Raw genomic sequence first — 16,650 nt, 5'->3', positions numbered from 1 at the left:
GGAGGCAGAGTGCCCTGTGAAATGCCTTTTAACCCCTTTAATGCCACTCTGCCTCTTGAAATGCCTTTTACCTCCCTATATGCCACTCTGCCCCATAATATGCCTTTTAACCCCCTAAATGCCAGAGTGGCATATAGGGGTATAAGGCATTTCTGGAGGCAGAGTGGCACATAGGGGGTCAAAAGGCATATCATGGGGCACAGTGGCATATAGAGGGTTAAAAGGCGTATCATGGGGCACAGTGGCATTTAGAGGGTTAAAAGGCATATCATGGGGCACAGTGGCATATATGGGGTATAAGGCATTTCTGGGGCAGAGTGGCAAGCCTGGGGGCAGATGTGCATAACTGGGGGGACAGGTTGAAAAAAAAAAGGAAATAAAAACAAAATCATAGCTTTTATTAACAAAAAATTTTCACATATTTTACATGAACTAACATTTACTGGTAAAACTTTTTTCCTATAGGGTCGTCTTATATTCAGGCTTTTTCTTTTTTTCATAAGTTAATATTCAGATTTTGGGGGGTCGTCTTATAATCGAGCAAATGCGGTATTATTCATTGTTTTATATAGCACCATCATATTCCGTAGCGCTGTAGATGGGCCAAATCATTCTTATCTGTGAAATTTTTTGCTTCTGTTTAAAAGTTGAAAACCCCGTAAACATTTTGTTTCATTACACGTTCCAGTGTCACACGCAGTGCTTACTTTGTAATTACTTTGATAATGTCTTCATTATACCTGCCAAAACATAAAAAAGTGATTACCTTTAGAAGAAGCTGCAGCTCCAGAGGTTTCGCCTCCTCTGTGGATCTGTTTTGCTAGAAGGAGCTAATCAGTGGCAGGAAAGCGCTCCCATTAAAGCCTTTACTGAGTCGGCATTGGAGCTGACTTGCAGTAAGTGTATCACGTGGCAGGAGCTGGCCGCAAACAGCTGGTGGACAGGGAAAGGGGCCAATGTATTTACAAGGGGGCATCATGAAAATTAAACTGCACACAAGGGGTGCGTTACATCTGATTATTAGAAGCCTCTGTTTGCAGATTTTGGATAAACGGATGCTTTCTTGAGCGGACCATTCAAATGACATTGATAAATTAAGAGAGTATTGGGGAAGCTGTTTCTTACTAATTCTCTTAAAGTTGTAGGGGAATAAGTTGTGATACTCTTATTGATGATGGAATAACAGCTGTAAATAACTGAATTCCGTAAACAAATCAAAAAAGTGATACCATCAGCTAGAATAATGTTATCTTAACCATTCAAATGACAGACTGAAGATATTGATGACCTGGTAAAATACATTTACTGCTCTGCTGCATTTGAGATAATTTTAGGGGAGCAGTAGTGACCATTTATGACCGAATTGCATTGAACCAGAATATGAACAGTTCTCATGCTTGCCTGGGTTTACAGAGGTCACACTGCTCGGGTGGAATTCTTGCAGAGGATGATTATGATGATAAGACTCGAGAACTGATGAATCTGATGTAGCCAAGTGGTATTTTCGCATGCAGAACACATCTAAAAGCATTAGATTAAATTCAGGGTTTTCTTATCTAGATGTCCAGTGAACTAAGGTTTCTGTGATGGAGAGATCTAGCTAAAAGCCTCAAACATCCTTTTTTGGGCCAAATACCCCAATACAATGCCATTTTTATTGTAACAATGGAAGACAACTAAAGATTGGGGCTGAATCTATAATTCTCAGTAAAGAAACAGCTTGTTACCATTGATGCAAATATCTAGAAGGTAATTACGTGAAGTGTTGGGTTTCCTTGTTGGAAATTAACCTCTGATTTAAAGGCTTGCTGTTACCATACATAAAGTGTAAAATATACATTATATTACTACATTACATTTATTTATAAAGCAGCAGGTTCTGTAGCTCTGTTACAATGAATGGAATAATTTAAAGTCACACCCAATAACAAACTGGTACAAAAGGAGAAGAGGGTCCTGCTTTTGCGAGCTTGCAATCGAGTCGGTGGTTGAGGGGGAAGTGAACCAACAGGAGAGGACTGCTTGGATGGGGAAGAGTCGATAGGGTCCAGATGATCTGTTGAGGTTGTTGATCATTCAGATGGCTTGATTAATGGCCATTAAGATGGATAATGGTTGAGAGTGTTAGGAGGAAAGGTTTTATGCTTCTTAAAAAATTTGGGTTTTCAGTGAGCTTTTGAAAATTGCGTGGGGGAAGTCTGACGGAACAGGGAAGGGAATTCCACAGAAGGGGTGCAGCACGGGGGAAATCCTGAATACTGGAGTGAGAAGAGGTAATGACTGTAGAAGAGAGACGCAGGTCATGAGAGGAACGAAGAGAGCGGTTAGGGGTGTATTTGGATAGGAGGATGCAGAGTTGTTAAGGGCTCTGTAGGTCAGGGTCAAAATATGATTCTAAAGGGTGTGGGGAGCCAATGCAGTGACTGGCATAGTGGAGGAGCAGATGAGGACCGGTGACAGAGAAAGATTAATCGAGGACAGACGTGGAGCGGTGAAAGGTAGGAGAGGGGGAAACAAGTTAGGAGAGAGTTGCGATAATCCAGAAGGGATATTACAAGGGAGTGGATTCATATTTTTTTGTTTCTTGTGTGAGGAATGGGCAAATTCGAGAGATGTTTTTCAGGTGAAGGTGGCAGGATTTGGTGAGGGACTGGATGTGAGGGATGAAGTAGAGAGCAGAATCAAGTGTAACATCAGTTGGATAGTGGAGTTGTCAACATAAGAGAGATGTCACAAATTGTGGGCAGGGCAGATGGCGGGATTACCATAAACTTACTCTTGGAGATGTCGAGGTTTTGAAAAGTGCTACCATTTGCTGGTGCAACAAGCCTTCCTGAAAGACAGTCGCTAGAAGAGAGTTAGAAGAGAGGGTGAAAAAAGAAAACGCACCCTGCCTCTCTGACCCTACTTTTAGTGTCTCCTTCACTGGAACTTTCTTTTTTCCCCTACCACTATCTGTTGGTGATCATCCACGTATAGATGGTACTGGCAGACAAATAGTGATAGTTGAGGCCTAATAACTGAACCCGGAGGAACACCAAATGATAGTGGTAGGGGAAAGGTTCCAGTGTAGGAGACATTAAAAGTACTGGCAGAGAGGTTGGATTTGAGCCAGGTGAGAGCTGTGTCACAGAATCCATGCGCATGCAGGGTTTGTAGGAGGAGGGGTGGTAAACTGTATCAAAGACTGCAGAGAGCTCCAAGAGTATAAGTAGTAGTAGTAGATTATAGTCTAAATATTTTTTTTTTTTTTTTTTTTTTTTTTTTTTTTTGTGCACCGGTCCTGGAGGTACTGCAATACCAGGTCAATGCGTGGAGTGGACAGAGCAAGCTCTTCTTCCATCTCCTTGTTCTAAAAATCCATTTAATATATGGTCCCCAGATAGGGGACGTATCAGATATTAAACTGATAAGAACAGATACTACACTTGATCTTAGCCAAAAGGCCGAGAAGCGATAGTCTAAATATTTTAACTTTTCGAGCCAGCGCAGTTGATCTTTAATTTCTAAACACAGAATGCTGGGTAGCAAACTCCAGTCTTCTGAGGCTGCAGCCACTCCAGATTTTTTTGAATAATGCTCTGCTCATTTTGCGGTTATGATTACATGTTAAAAGTGGAATCTTAAAACTCTGACAGGATTAGGGGCCTAGAGGACAGAGTCTGACAGCCGTGCTTAAACTATCTTGGTGACTTGGGGATACTGACTGTCAGTACAATGCTACCACGTAGCCTTTGTGGGCAGATGGATGATGGGAAGAGGGAAATATATTCTCAGAATCAGAGACTGTGAAAATTTCTGCATCTGAAATTAAAGAAGATGTTGATTAATAAATACGAGCTTCCTGTGAATACATTTCCCAGATAGTAAGAGCACCAATTTATTTCGAGACCTCACACGTGCCAGAAACCGTCATGCAGTCCCCAGAAATTTATTGATGAGTTTACGGGTCTGGTTTTGTTCCTCTAGACACTAAATCAACTATTAAGTGAAAAAATACTGACATATGAAAAGATTTCAGGCTGTACATCACTGATGTAACCGCAAGATATGATGTTATAGCCTGCAACAGGTCAACGAGGCCTTGTGTGTTGAAGATGATACATAGGGTAGACTGAGTACAGTGACTATGTCTGAGCTTGCCCTTCCAGTAATGAATCAGACGCAGGATGAAAATGGTTATAGGAAATTGCCACTCTGAACACATGCATCTAGGGGATGGGCATATGAAATGAACCAACCACGAAATGAATGAGCCAGGAAGACAAATAAGGGACTACAATTACCATTTTAACCAATTTGATGGTTCTTCCGAACAGATAAACCGGCAGGGTGGGCTACTCCAGAAAAAAAAAAAAATAAATATAACACTCTACTGCCATTCTAAACAGTAAAGTAAGGCGCAGCATCTGCAGCAGAAAGACTGAGATAGAATAATGTATAAACAGCGTTATTTATTAAACTGTGGAAGCACACACACAGCTACAGGACACACAAAAGAAAACTCCCAAAAGAAAGCCACTCGACCCAGTTAGCAGCTCAACTGAGCAACACATAACTATTAAAATGTATTGTACAAAAATACCTAAGCAATCAAATCCTTAAATCCTTTTCTGAATTTATAGAGCAAATATAGTTTTTTTTCGGTACATCTTATTTTTGAATGGTGTTTATTGTTTTTTGTTAAGAAGATGGACACACCAGGTAAGCTGCCAGATAGAGTACTTTGGGTGGGTGCCTCCTGTAGGTGAGGCAGCTGAGTTTATTCTGCATAATGCATAGTTAAATGTGGGAGATGATGTTGGCTCTTAATAATACATAATGGATAGATGCAATGTTAACGCACATACAAATGCCCACTTTAGTTAATAATCCAATAAACTACCAATACAGACTATGAGTGTTGTCAAAAATGTGTTCTGCTGGGGAAGCAATTACGTTAATACAGTACACAATCTCTTTAAAGAAAAGACTTGGTTTCCAAATTAGTATTGTGGATATACAGGTACTGAGATTACCTGGGCTACAGAATATGCCATCCGAATTTCTATTTATACCACCCTGCGCTCTTGTTCTTAGTTCCATACTGATGTAGCCATGAAGGTTCGTGTCTTTCTCTGAGATGAGTGCCAATATTTCAATTTAACTTAATTGCAGCCCTGATCATAAAAACAATCTGACTCCCCTCAATTTAATCAGAACCAGGCTTAGCTGTTTGAAACAAAGTCTGTAAAATGACAGATGGCTAATGTTCTGTAAGTAGTTGTACATTTTCATCTCATATAAAAGGCCTTTTGTGGTTCACAAAAAAAGCAAAAAATAAAATAAGACTTATACGTGTAAACTGTGTCAAGGAAGAGACAATGGACTCTTTTAGTTTGTACTTTGAAGATGTATAGAAGGGAAAATGAAAAGAGAGCGTATTGGCTGGATATACTGGGTGGAAATTCATGTACCTGGCAAAAATTCCATACATGGGTGAGCCGTGGATGAGATAAGTAATGCCCTTGCAAGCATCCGTATAGAGGACCAAAATAATAACCCTGAAATGGAATTCGAGCTTGCTCATCTCTGGCTTATACTCATTTGAGTCATGTTGAGCCGGGCCAAGCCAGAAGCTTACATCTAGAAATAGACTTTACGTGTAAGGGCACATTGGGCCAGATTCAACAACCTGTTTACACTTAAACTTAACTGGTTATAACAGAAGCGAATAACACAAGCGTAGAAACTAGACAAAAACTGCTAAAAATGCTACAATTAAACCTAATGGAAACATGCGTATTTAAGGAATTAACTGGGATTAACCATGTGAGGACCATCCAGGCAATGCCTTTACCATAGTGGCAACTAAAATGTATAAGGACACCAATGGATTCAAAATAGCAGACTTTTGTATTGAGGTTGTGCACCTTGAAGACTTGCCACAACATCATAAATGTCTGGTAATTGGTGCTCCTGTGGTAGAGCTTCCTGCCGGACTATATCCAGAGGAAACGCTCACCTATTAGCTGACTCTCACTCCCAGTCCTATAAGACTGCCCCTGTTATCCCTATTGCCCTTGTGTGCTCTAGTTGCCTGTTTGCTAGTGGCAGTGGCTCATTGTTTTGATTTCTTGTTGTGACCTGGTTTTCTTATCAATGTTCCTGACTTCACAAGTCAAGGCTAGTTCCTATCACACACCCAGACACCTACACACATACATATCCAGACACTAACACTTAAGGACACAGACACGTAATACTAACACACATGTACATACATTAATACACAGACACTAATGTATTCACACTAACACACATCCAAACACTAATACAACAAACATTCAATACTAACACACTGTAACACAACCAGACACTCAAACTAACATGCCCAGACACTCATAGCGACATACTGTCAGGGTCCGTGTACCAGACCACGACACAGTAACTCACATGAGTACCCGCTACTCGTGGGTACCGTATTCAGCACCGCATCTCCAGCCTTCTCCTCCTCTGCATTCCGCGTGTCTGCTCACACAACTTTATGCGTCCCCGAGTAGAGACAGCGGGGAACACGCTCGGGTGACTTCACGCACGGTGGGGGGGACGTCCACTGAGTGCCAAGTTTAAAACAGCACTGAGCATTGCCCAATTATTGTGCCTCTATCCCTTTCCTGCTGTGAAGTGTGCTATTTATGTATTTGATTCCCGTGTACTGAACCTGGCTACCTCCTTGACCCTGGCTACTAAGCAGCTCGCCCTCTCTCTGATTCCTGTGTACCGACCTTGGCTCCGGACTCCGGACTCCGCTACTGGACCTTGCCTTCTAAGTGACTCTTGCTAGTTCCTGTGTTCTACATTCTGGACTCCTCAGTACCTTTCCACCACTCCTGTGACACATACACATTCAAACACTAACACAACCAGACACACCAATGTACACTTAGACTAACAGTCACACAACCAGACACTAACAGTCACACAACCACTCAACACTAACACACATGCATCCAGACAAGCATACTCTGACATTCACAATTACACACACACCCAGACACTCACACTAACACAACTAGACATTGAACACACACACATCCAGACACTCATTATCATGCCCAGACACTCACACTAACACAGATGCATACAGACACTCACTGTCAGGACTCGGGTGATCAGGTCGGGTAGGAGCCCATGCGCAGGGGATACTTGGGGTTCAGTATGTAACCCACGGTGCATGATTATGCAAACAAAGACACCACAAACAGAAATCCAGGTAATGCAGTGTATTTCATGTATATAACAGGGCCAGCAAATAAGGGTAATATAGTCTAAGCAAGTAACCGGACGTATGGCAAAATAAAATACAGGTAATAAGTCTTTTGGCAGGGAGCCCGCTTGGAAGGGCGCAACAGACAGAGAGCCCGCTTGGAAGGGCGCAACAGACAGAGAGCCCGCTTGGAAGGGCACGAAAGGCACACAGCCCGCTTGGAAGGGCACGACAGACAGAGAGCCCGCTTGGAAGGGCACGACAGACAGAGAGCCCGCTTGGAAGGGCACGACAGACAGAGAGCCCGCTTGGAAGGGCACGACAGACAGAGAGCCCGCTTGGAAGGGCACGAAAGGCACACAGCCCGCTTGGAAGGGTACGAAAGGCACACAGCCCGCTTGGAAGGGTACGAAAGGCACACAGCCCGCTTGGAAGGGTACGAAAGGCACACAGCCCGCTTGGAAGGACACAAAGCAGGGAGTCCACTTGGAAGGACACAAAGCAGGGAGTCCACTTGGAAGGACACAATAGCAGGGAGTCCACTTGGAAGGACACAATAGCAGGGAGTCCACTTGGAAGGACACAATAGCAGGGAGTCCACTTGGAAGGACACAATAGCAGGGAGTCCACTTGGAAGGACACAATAGCAGGGAGTCCACTTGGAAGGACACAATAGCAGGGAACCAGGAACAGTACAGGTGCAGAGCCACAGCAGGAAGGTCCATAGACTTCAATACAAAGGCCCTGACTAAAGGGCAGGGCAGGTTCATAAAGGCAGGGTAATCCAGGTAATAAGGCCCAGCTGGATGTAGACTAGGGCTCAACCCAGGTAACAAGGCACACCTGAGTTCTGAGTGCTCCAGAGGGTGGAGGGTGGCCACTAGTGGTTGCAGATGTAAACACCACAGGTATTAAAAAAGCCATGGTTCAGGCAGCGAAAAATTGGTTCCTGACAGTACCCCCTCCCCAAGGAGCGGTCACTGAACGCGAACAGACTGAACAAAATCTGTACACCTTTAATAAACTGAGCAGAAGGGTGTACTTAACGTGATTTCTTCTTCTTCTTCTTCTTTTTCGGTAAAGCTTGTTCACAGATCTCCAGGTCTTCCTTTCTGATTATATTGCCATTAGAGGTAATAACACAATCAAAGGAAAGGTTATCTGTGGTGCAATCGTAGGTCAAATTAGGACTGGATGCTGAAGAAGTTGATGAGAAGGTATGATTCAGTGCTTTCTCTTTCCATGTACCAGGGGTCACATAGCTGCCCTGTACCCAGGGCACTACTGGGAGCAGGGGGTAGTACCAGAACTGCACTGGGTCAAAACGGGAGAAGCAGGCTTGGTATGGGAAGCACTGATGGAAGGCCCCTTCTTCCTCAGAGATGGAATAGGGTCATGTATCTTTGCTATCAGTCCAGAGGTGATACTAGGGGCTATGGTAGTCTCTGGTGTATCACACTTTGCTGAGGTAGCAGTGATAGGAGTTGCAATCACGGCTGAACAGAAAGCAATAGGAAGTTCATCCATATGGGAGCAACCCACACTGCCACAGACTGTAGGATCACAGACGCTGCATTCCATCACAGAACAATCATCAGGCTTCAGCTGGACATCCACCGGAGTTTGAGAAGCACCAGGAATCACCAGGGTGGGTATATACTCCATGGGTTCACTATCCTGGGGAATAAAGCTACTTCCCCTTTTAGCAGAGCTCTGTGGTTGTGACGTAGACTGCTCAATCGGTACAGAGGGTTTAGGAGGTTTCAGAGGACATTGGGTGATCCAGTGTCCCTTTTTGCCACAGTAAAAGCAAGATTCCTCATCACGCCTTTGTTGTAATTCGGTTGTGGTAAGGGGTTCACGTTTCCTAGATTTCCTAGGAGATTCCTTTTTAACACTGGTAACAGGCTTGTTGGATTTCTCAGGTGATGTAGCAGGTGTAGGTGAATGGTCTTCATGAGAGTGATTGGAGTTGGAGTCCCAGATTTGCATTTATGATTTGCACAGTTCAAGCAAGCATTCTCCTATCATTTTGATGACTGAAAGTTACCCCGCTGACTCCTTGTAATGGCCTTTGTATTCTGTCAGGACTCGGGTGATCAGGTCGGGTAGGAGCCCATGCGCAGGGGATACTTGGGGTTCAGTATGTAACCCACGGTGCATGATTATGCAAACAAAGACACCACAAACAGAAATCCAGGTAATGCAGTGTATTTCATGTATATAACAGGGCCAGCAAATAAGGGTAATATAGTCTAAGCAAGTAACCGGACGTATGGCAAAATAAAATACAGGTAATAAGTCTTTTGGCAGGGAGCCCGCTTGGAAGGGCGCAACAGACAGAGAGCCCGCTTGGAAGGGCGCAACAGACAGAGAGCCCGCTTGGAAGGGCACGAAAGGCACACAGCCCGCTTGGAAGGGCACGACAGACAGAGAGCCCGCTTGGAAGGGCACGACAGACAGAGAGCCCGCTTGGAAGGGCACGACAGACAGAGAGCCCGCTTGGAAGGGCACGACAGACAGAGAGCCCGCTTGGAAGGGCACGACAGACAGAGAGCCCGCTTGGAAGGGTACGAAAGGCACACAGCCCGCTTGGAAGGGTACGAAAGGCACACAGCCCGCTTGGAAGGGTACGAAAGGCACACAGCCCGCTTGGAAGGACACAAAGCAGGGAGTCCACTTGGAAGGACACAAAGCAGGGAGTCCACTTGGAAGGACACAATAGGAGGGAGTCCACTTGGAAGGACACAATAGGAGGGAGTCCACTTGGAAGGACACAATAGCAGGGAGTCCACTTGGAAGGACACAATAGCAGGGAGTCCACTTGGAAGGACACAATAGCAGGGAGTCCACTTGGAAGGACACAATAGCAGGGAACCAGGAACAGTACAGGTGCAGAGCCACAGCAGGAAGGTCCATAGACTTCAATACAAAGGCCCTGACTAAAGGGCAGGGCAGGTTCATAAAGGCAGGGTAATCCAGGTAATAAGGCCCAGCTGGATGTAGACTAGGGCTCAACCCAGGTAACAAGGCACACCTGAGTTCTGAGTGCTCCAGAGGGTGGAGGGTGGCCACTAGTGGTTGCAGATGTAAACACCACAGGTATTAAAAAAGCCATGGTTCAGGCAGCGAAAAATTGGTTCCTGACACTCACACTAAGATAACCAGACACACAAACTAAGACAACCAGACTAACACACTTGCACACAGACAATAACAAAAACTAACACAACCAGACACTCGCCCTAACTCACACACTAGCATACCAGAACATAAAAACACACTTATCCAGAGACACACACTAGAGACTTACCCATACACAAAGTCTAACATACCCATATGCACACACAAACCCAGGCAGACACACATATTCAGTCAGACACATGCAACTCACCCAGCCTTCAGCTTGTCTTTAGTGCAGCTCGCACACACACACATAGCGCAAGCTGCTGGGCTACTATTGCAGGGACACGCAACGCCACCCTGCCAGCCCAGACTAGAGGCATAAAGAGGTTGGTCTACATAGTTCAAGAAATAATCGCCTATGTGACTGTGCAACATTGTAACGCGCTACGCAACAAGACTATTTCCACATTGTTTTCACCAGTGAAGACTGACATGATTCTGCTGGCATGAAACTCAGAAGACAATTTCATTAAAGGGAATAATAATAAAATAATAAATTGAGTTTTAAATGGGTTTCAGTTTTTATCATGGGCTATCCCAAGACAAATGGGTCTATTCACAAAGAAGTCAAGTGTTCATTTGAGTTAAGGATTAACACACCAATTAGACTCAATTTTATTCTCATGCTAACATGCCCAAAACAATTTACAGTGCTTACGTGAGTTGACTTTAGTGAATTGGCCAACTTTTGTCCAAAATTTGTCCAAACCTATTTATTTAACCTCTAATAGGGTTCTTTAAATGTAAGAATGTCGGGACGTTCACCAGGGATATTTTGTACTGGATTAGTTAAAATACTTGGAAAGTAATAATCAGAAATATATTTTTTTTTTTTTACTGTGGACACCAGGGAGAAACAATTTGCAGAAAACTAAAGATAAAGCCTCAAAACGGCAAAATAAATTTAAATAAAGCTATGTGGCCAGATGGTATAAACCCAAGGGATCTTTAGGAACTTAGATCAAAAATAGCCAGATGCAAGGTCATCGTCCAAGACATGAGAACTTACTAAGACGCACTTACTACAAAAAGAAGAGAAGTTCATACATGAAGTGGTTTACTCTAACTTCTGATATATGGATTATAGCACATGGCACTTCTCAAAGTTATATTAAATGGCTTTAAAATGTCCTGAAAAATAAACATATTTCTGTAAGATGAACCCAGGAAGCCAACACAAAGAAGTCTACCAAACCATCAATAGGTGAAGATTTAAGATTATTTGGCTCCTACTAGCTTGTGTTACGTGAGGTCTTCTGACAACATTATATTATAAATAATATCTCATCAATACCGCCGTTAGCATTATGAAGAACGTATATGTGTGTGACTACTCTTTCATATTTTGCTGGATTAAAAAAACAATTGCAAAATGACCAGTAAACTCCAACCCAAGATGTTGGAAGGCACAGACGACTGACTCCAGCTTTGGCCACAGCTAGCTGCTGTTAATTGGTGGCAGGTTTTTGGAAACAGAGTATAAATATATCTCGCCAATCTAAGTGGAAGTTTTATGTTTAGAGATGGAGGCTTTATTCAGTGAGGGCCTTCATAGTTTCAATCTGTTTTTAAAGGGCTCCTAATTTTTACTTTTATAATGCTCATTAAAACCCATTTTGCATGGACATGGGCTTTTTTACTGCATGCTATTTGGAGCTGGAATTATTTAGTTATTGGAGATAGAAAATGAGACTTCTGCCTCATTTAAGTCCTCCTCTGGCTGCCTCTATGTAAACCAAGCACATGTTCAGAATTAGTCCCATTGACGTCGTTCAGGCAACATCCAATTGCATATACATTAAAAAAAAACATCAGTGTTTAGATAGCATACATGTGATTGGCTGTTGCTACTTTCATTGATTTATTTGGAGATCGCCTTCCATTGACTAGAATGAGAGCCCTACTGAGCGTAAGGAAGAAGCATATGGAGGGAGCCTGAGGAGGAGCAAAATGAGCCAGAAGACTCCAGTATGGATTTAATGAAAATAAGTCTTAAGTGTTCCTTTAACAGTGATCTTTGAAGATGTCTGAAATAGTAGATGCATAGTAATTATTATTATAAATCCCTTTACAATTTACAATGAACAATACTATCAAAGAGCCTAGGATTAGCTGAGCTTAAAGATGTTCTTACCATGTAATAACTGTGACCATGTGCATTAGGTGCTAATATTTTGTCCAGATGTCACCTTTGTCTCGAATGTTTACGGAAAAAATCATGTACAGATACCGGTACTTTTAAATTAATGTTGGTCAACATGATGCATCTGTTATAAGCATCCCTACTTCTACCGACACACTTTTGCCTTTTCAGTGATACCATATTGTATGCTGTCGGTGAACTGGTAGCCTTTTGATTCAATCCTTCCCTCTTTGTGACTATGACATGCCTGTTGTCCATTCCACTGCAGTAGATGGTATACTGGAAAGCTATATGGAAAAAGTCTGCCATTTCTTCTTAATCAACTAATGCTTGATTTTTGGCATTTCCCTCACTCTACATCAGCTCCATGGCCAACCCACCCTCTCACCCTCTCCAGTTTTCTAACACCAGATTATGCAAACCAACCATATTACACATATTTTATTTATATGAAAATAAATTACCACCTTATTCACCCAGACCTACCTAATGTTCTAAAACAGCCACCTGAATTTTGCTACCATGATTCCTCATTTGATCGACAATCAAATTCAGACATGTCGTTATTACATGTAAAGTCATCATCTCTGTTCCCCTCAACATCTCATCCCTTCAAATCATGTCTTAAACATCTCTTTAATCTATCTGGCGATCTCAGTCTTTCTTCCTCAGTGATCATTTCACCCTCAGAAGACTTCTCCCGTGGGACACTTTGTATGTGGATCTCACTTCCAAACCACATCTGACTCTGCGTAACCTTTACATCTTCAAATACCCCCAAACAATGGGGACTTTTCAAGCAGTCTATCTTTCAGTTGAAGAATAGGCTATTGTTAATAACATGGTTTTCAGGGGCTCTTTGGAGATCTGAAGTCCATGTGAACACACAACTCCTTTTTTCAACAGACAAATGCAGCACATTAACTCATTCACACCAAAGACCACCACCTACATTACAGCGGATCTGGTACTTTCTTAAATCGTACTAACTACAGTTCAGCCTCTGTAAGAGATGGGTAAGGAGAAAGGAGAGAACTGAGCAGGACAAAAAAAAGGATTTGATAATAATAGCTGTGTCACTGTCTACCAAAGATATTAGTGTATCAAGGTAAATTATGACATTAACACCTTCAGGGCTGTTTTTAACCACGATTCCCCTTTTTCAGTATGTGATGTAGTCAAATTTGGCATATTTTTTTTAACACTTTGAGGACCAAGCTGTTTTTATCTTTGTATCCTTTGTAACCAATTCTGTTCTAACATTTTTGCGGTGCTTGTGTTTAGCTGTAATTTTCACCCCGTTTAGTACCCACAGTTATAAATTGGGGGTTTTTTAGAACAAGAAAGGCTTTCTTTGGATACCATTTTCCAGAAGATATATAAGATAAAATATAAAAATATGGTGCAAAATATGGTGCAAAATTTTAAAAACCCTTTTTCTCATTTTATTAGAAAAATCTTTTATTCAACTACCAAAGCTAATGAAAAAAAACCTGCTAAGTAGATTCTACTATTTGTCCTGAGGTTAGAAATACCCAATGTTTTTATGTTTTGTTGCACTTTATAGTGCAATAAGCACAAGTAGCATTTTGCTATTTCAAAGCCATTTTTTCCCATATCTGTTAATCCTTTCCCCATGTCCTATTTGGGACACCATTGAAGCTGGCTAATTCAACTTCCCCCCAAACCTTGATGTTTTTAAAACTAAAACATCAAGGTATTTCAAATGCTGGTATTTTAACCCTTTCCATGCACAAATTCTACTACCAGCCTTTGTCAGACTTTGTGGTAGTAATTTATAGTCCTGCATTCTTGTAGCAATTGTGTGATCAACCAGCAGGGGGAGCAATCATAGATCCCAGAAGGGTCTAGATAGGTCCTTTTTTCCTCATGATTCTTTTTGGTGGGTGTCAGCATTGACACCTGCTGGAAGGGAATGCCCAATCTCACACTTTGTTATTCAGAGAGAAGTCAGCAATACCATATGACTAATGGTCATCTTGACCCTGTTTTTGAAGGTGGATCTCTGCATCTATAGGGTTGTACAATGGTTAAACATCTCCACAATAATTACACTCTTGTAAAAACAACATTTCGACATTTGTTTGACATTGTTGTAGGCACTGTATAGTTTAGGGTTTCTGGGAGATTTGAACTACATACCCAGGCTCCCACCAATTCTAGCCCCTTGGAGCCTTGAGCTGCAGACACATTGTGATTCTAGTGTGTCCCACTAACCCTAACAAAATTAAAATTAGACTTGTGCATTCGTCTTCGGGCGAACATGAAAACGAACGCGAAGAGTGCGTTTTCGTGTTCGTTCCGAAGACACACCGAAGAGAAGACACACCACGAAGATCTTTGTGATTATCTTCATCTACCACAGCATCTTGGATTCCAGGCGATATCGAGGACGCCTTCAATACCTCATCCAGTGGAAGGGATATGATGTCAGTCACAATTCATGGGAAGACGCCCGTGGACTACACGCGGAAGACCTGATAAAGGCATTTCACTCTGGTCATCCCAGTCGCCCTGGACCCTTGAGTCGCCCGGGTGCTCGTGGCGTCGCGCTCCGGTGCGGAGTGCACTTCCCCTTCTAACTCACCTTGGCATCGCGGCAGTTCACGGAAGTGGAAATCCGCAGGTTCGCCGTCACGGGTTACAGGGCAGTGCGAATGAGCCTATTGGTCGCCTACAGGGACCTCCTCTGGCATCAACCAATTGGTTGAGACCAGAGGAAGACCCTACAGGTGACCAATAGGCTCACTCGCACGGCCTTTGTAACCCCTGACAGCGAACCTATTGATTAATGTCCGTACGAACGACCAATAAAGTCGCTTGTACGGACATTTAACTGATAGAACAGGGAGACCAATGGCATCTGCTGGACAAGTTACGGCACCAGGAGCCTAAGAGTCGCTCGTACAGACTTTTAAAACCCTAATGCAGCAACTTACCCGGCAGATCCCACTGGTCTCCGTGTTCTATCAGTTAACAAATGATAAAACAGGGAGACCAATGGTATCTGCCGGACAAGTTACGGCACCAGGAGTTTAACAGTCTGTACGAGCGACCCTATTGGCAGACGAGCCCCCTGCTGACGACCAATAGAGTTGCTCATACGGACATTTAAACTCCTGGCGCCAGAGCTGCTGCGGTACGCGTTAACCCCGTATTAACCCCTTTACCGGAAAAAACGAAGAAAAACCGAACACGAAGAATGTCCACGAATATTCGCCCGAAGAGAAGACAGGAACAGGTGAATATTCGCGGAATAGGAAGATTTTTTTTTCCCCGAAGACGAGCACGAAGACGAACACGAAGAGCCCCCTGGTGCCCAAGTCTAATTAAAATCCATTTTAATTGTGTCATTGGTTTATAAAAAGGTTCCTTGACTACAGCTTGAAGAATTGGGCAGCTGGCACTGGTTCCTATTTTTCACTTGCAATTGGGACTTGACCGTGCCACTGCCACTGGCATATTAGTGCTTGGTTCACGTGCCATACTGGGCATGCATTTGTATGTTCATACACACATACACACTTCTATAGTTAGTTTGTCCATCACGTCATGGCAAAAGTCTTTAAATCCACGACTTTGAGTGTAGTTGGAAAAATAAAGTGTGTCTCATTGATGCAAAAAAATGGAAAAAGATGAAAGTTGTGTCTCAGTTTTCCGCATGACAAGTAATTACAGCCAGATGACCATGGGCATTGGTTTTAGTGCTTGTAAGGCAGGAACTCTCGTCACACTCTGATATAGGGATGGGATATAACCAGGCAGAGTGGTTTCCAGAGTGCCACATGTTTCTGTGGGCACCTAATTGCAGTTTCTGGTCTCCCGTTTGCTCTCTTTCCACATCGGTTCTGACAGAGGGTGAAAGAGGATCCATAACTGCAATCCTTACCACAGTGGCCCTGTGATCCATACATTAAAATCCACAGCTTCTGCCTTGTGTGTCCCTCCTGTATTAACATGTGAGTATGTACTGTAGGTTAGATTTACATACAACAAAACAAGGAATGGGTGCACACCAAGTACTTACAAATGCTTAATGCAAAGTTAACAC

At 43.0% G+C, this 16,650-nt stretch overlaps 1 protein-coding gene and 1 non-coding gene across 2 annotated transcripts in view; one reads left to right on the top strand and one right to left on the bottom strand.

Annotated features, from left to right (window-relative positions):
• LOC149279223 (adhesion G protein-coupled receptor E5-like) overlaps positions 1–16,650 on the top strand; it is a 99,136-nt gene that overhangs the window by 17,958 nt on the left and 64,528 nt on the right. The window lies entirely within an intron of this gene.
• On the bottom strand, positions 3,268–3,458 carry LOC149279224 (U2 spliceosomal RNA). Its single transcript, XR_016278599.1, has one exon. It is a non-coding gene; the product is annotated as a U2 spliceosomal RNA (small nuclear RNA).

Source organism: Sceloporus occidentalis, unplaced genomic scaffold, assembly GCF_023333645.1.
Source record: "Sceloporus occidentalis isolate IW3139 unplaced genomic scaffold, rSceOcc1.0.p SCAF_174, whole genome shotgun sequence".
NCBI classification, from domain to species: Eukaryota; Metazoa; Chordata; class Lepidosauria; order Squamata; family Phrynosomatidae; genus Sceloporus; species Sceloporus occidentalis.
Note: the sequence above shows the minus strand (reverse complement) of the source record. Positions and strands in the feature narration are given on the sequence as shown.